The sequence below is a fragment of the Pseudonaja textilis genome, chromosome Z, assembly GCF_049901715.1.
Source record: "Pseudonaja textilis isolate UNSWEBS1 chromosome Z, rPseTex1.2, whole genome shotgun sequence".
NCBI lineage: Eukaryota > Metazoa > Chordata > Lepidosauria > Squamata > Elapidae > Pseudonaja > Pseudonaja textilis.
Window position 1 is genome coordinate 123,202,228 of NC_142008.1, and position 3,691 is coordinate 123,205,918.

The 3,691-nt window shown below is 45.7% G+C and overlaps 1 long non-coding RNA gene across 1 annotated transcript; it reads right to left on the reverse strand.

The window, feature by feature from the left end:
* Positions 1-1,819: 1,819 nt before the first annotated feature.
* Positions 1,820-3,322, reverse strand: LOC148124365 (uncharacterized). Its single transcript, XR_015740048.1, has 2 exons — positions 2,950-3,322; positions 1,820-2,699 (listed from the first exon to the last, which is right to left on the reverse strand). It is a non-coding gene; the product is annotated as an uncharacterized LOC148124365 (long non-coding RNA).
* Positions 3,323-3,691: the final 369 nt, after the last annotated feature.

Here is a 3,691-nt window from a genome sequence, read left to right on the forward strand (position 1 = left end):
TCTGACAAGGGGCAGTCCAAGGTCTTCAACAAAGACCCTCCTGCCTTCCCCAAACTCCCCCCTCCCCTCGACCACCCAGGCCAGTCAATCGCTCCCACTCCCCTAATCCCCAGAGGGCGGGGCTGCTGGATCCCCCACCGCCTCTCCAGCACATCCGTTGTCGCTAAAGAAAGTATTGTGTGTGTGTTTCTTGGGGGCGGAGCTGATTGGTGCTCACTGAGTCAAGTGGTTTTCTGGCAGACGTTTCATGAGCCAGCTAGGGAACATTGTCAGGGCTGAGGGGAGTGTGAGGTTCAGCAATGAAGAGGAGGAAGGATCCAGGTAGGAGAGAGGAGGGTCCGCTTATTATATGCTCGTCTCTTGCCACTCAGCCGGAAAGGGCGAGTTCTAATCACCTTTTATAGCCAAACACCAGGGGGCAGTGAGTTCGAGTCCCACTTTAGCACAAAGGGCCGCTGAATGTCTTGGATCTGGCGCTTTGCCCATCACGTGAGTTGCTGACGGTTGTGTCACCCAGGATGTCCCATTTTTTAAAAAAATAAATAAAAACACCTGCAATTGTACAAAGCAAAAGCAGGATATAAGCCCAAAAAACCAAGGTTTTTTTAAAAAACAGAAGTTAAACTTGGAAGTGGATCTTCCCCAAATGTTTGTCATCCCGAGAATGAAAATATAAATATTATAACTTTCTCCAGTAAAATGTTGGTAGTCCTCACCTTAGGCCATAATTGGAGTCCAGAGTTAAGATTACGGTGTGGAGGTTGTTAAGGAGCTCATTGAAAGACCGTACAGGGTTTTTATTGTTTATTTTTGGCAAGGGTCATTAAGCGAACCATGAGGTTAAGTGAACCAATTGCCTGCAATGGACGTTTGTCGGGTGCCAGATGTGAGATGATGTAAAATATCCTCACATGACCACGAGACGCAGAAAATGGCGGCCGAGGCAGTTTGGTTGTCGAACGCGCAAATGGCGGTGCAATAAGGCGTGTGTACGTTTGTGAGTTGAAACTTGGTCTTCTGGACCATCTGGGGGGCTCCGTCTTAGCTTCGAACCATTCCTAAGTGACCGGTCATAAATTGAGGATTATGGTCGTACATCGAGGACTTAGCAAAGGTTACTCAATATATCCCACCCACCCCAGGAAGCAACTATGGAAAGTTTATATGTGTTCCCACAGTAGCATGATACCTATTTGAAAAGTAATGTGTAAAATGTTAAAGATTTAAATGAATATTAATATAAACGATAGAATTGAATTGAGATGGATTGTTGTTTTAATCATATTAGATATTCATAATTTTTTCTTTTTTAAAAATATAGTGTGTAATTTTAGAATGTACCAAGCAGAATCCGAATGGAAGTTATGTATTATATTAAGTATTATAATTTTAGGGGAAAGATATAAAGGCGTCATACTCCAATCAGTGATTACAGGAGGAATTTTGTTTAATGAGAAAAGATAACAGAGAGCTGAAACAGGACAGATATAGAATATAAGTACAATGATCTGAATTGAGATGAAATAAATAAAATAAAATTAAGAAAGTTAAATCGGGGAGAAGCTATATAGAAAATGTAGAATGGTAATAAGATATGGAATGGTATATAAAAATGAGCATGAACTTGAATTTGTATCTATACAAAGAGATGTAATCCGGGATGAAGTTGCTTTCAAAAAAGATGTTTTATGTTTTTATTTTTTATGTTTTGTTTGTTTATGTTTGTTTTTAAAAATCAATAAAAAAAATTTTTTTAAAAAAAGATACCCCCCCAATCACCGGGAAACCCAGGAGGCCCCAGGAGACACAAATGAAACCGTGACGATTGTGAAGTGTTTATTGAACATTTATTAGCCACGACATGGCGGGGATGATGGGGAAAGGGGCTCTGGATCCCGGGTGGCGAAAAACAGCAGATGCCTCCTTATCCACCTGTGGCCAGAGGGAGGCTGCACCCCCGTAACTCAAAAAAAGAACCCGGTTCCCCTAAAATACAACCCTCCCCCCAACCTCTAGAATGACAGTTTGCAGTTAAACAGACATGTGGGGAGGCAGCGATGCCAGGCAGCCCGTCTTGGATTCGAGAAACAGATGCGCCCAATTCTTAGAGGATTAGGGGATCCTTAGAGGAGGAGGAGGGAAGGGGCAGAACAAGGAACACGGGGCGATTTTAGACCCGTGTTTGGCAACCTGGACAATGTCACAAAGGTGGGCTTCAACCCCCAGGATTCCCCAGAGAGCCACCTTCAAATTGCCAGGGTTGAAAAACCCGGTTTCAGATGTTCAGCTCATGCCTGGGGGGACCATCAAGCGAACTCACAGAGCTTCAGCCTCCCTGGAACATGCCGCCTTTTCCAAGCTTGGCCCCGTGAAGATGGATGGACTTCAACTCCCAGAATCCCCTAGCCAGGCGCCTGAGCTGCAACTCCCAGAATTCAATAGGTGGGCTTTTCTCCATTCAATTCAAGGCATTTGAGAAATCCGGTGGCTAGGAATGGTGGTTTAAGGGAATTTGGCTTGCTGGGGATGCTGCAACGGTGGTTAGGTGTGAAACGTTGGTCCCAAGTCCCCTTTTTACTCCGCCCCGTTGTAACTTCCAAGGGTCATTAAGGGAAATGTTGTAAGTCGAGGAGGAAGACTTTTGCGTATGCTAATGGAGAGTGAAGCCAAGGAAGTATGATGTCAATCTGGTCTGTTTTCTAGGAGGGAAAAGAAATAATTTATTTGTTTTTATTTATTTATTTTGACAAAAGATTATTAGATAAAAGGTACAAGTATAAAAATAGTTATGAATACATGAAAGGGATACATATAAGAAAACAAAAACAATAGGACAGGAACGGTAGGCACGTTGGTGCGATTATGCACCATTTAAATTTAAAATGATTGGTCTTTTTTCCCCGGTGGGGGACACAGACCAAGGGTTTTAAGGTGTCACCCTATACTTGCCTGGACTCCCACCTAGGACGTCCGCGAATACCGTGACCGGCTCCTCCTCGATGCTCTCGTCTTGGTAGGCGAGGACGGCAGTCACTTCCAGACCCAGGACATCGAATCATTCTTAGCGGAGAAGGTTTGGCAGGTCTCCGTTCACCCGACAAAACTTTTAAATTTAATTTGGAAGGACCCCTCCCCAGGACAGGGATGAGGATCCCTTGATGGTCCTTTTGTGAAGCCCAGAACGGCCTTGTTAACAGTTGGCCAGAACACGAGGGTCGTATACGAACTTGTGTCCACCACCATATCACCCAGTGATCCCTCAATGTCGACGGTGGTGTGGAATTTCTTGGAGCATTGGGCGCTGTAGTAGTTGACGAACGTTTGGGGGCTACTTTGTGCTTGCAACTTTGTTGTCTCCTAGCTGGTGCCTCAGAAACGGTGCCTTCCAGAATCCCATCAGGGACGCACATGGACACGTCGGGAAACAATCGGCCTCTGGAGACAGGGTGCCGGCTGGGTTGCACGGCAAGGGTTTGCGGTGTGCCCCTTCCTGTGCATCTTTGGCAAGTGGGTCTTTGGATCGGCCTGCTGCTCTGGGGGGATTGACCCCACATGTGACACCAAAGAGGCGCCTCTGTCCCGTTTCCGGACTCCCTGCCTCCTCTTTGGAACGAGTACGGTGGATTTTGTCACCCTTGGATGTATTGTGTCCATGTTCCATGCTCTCGTGATGCACGGTGGCCCCTCCGCC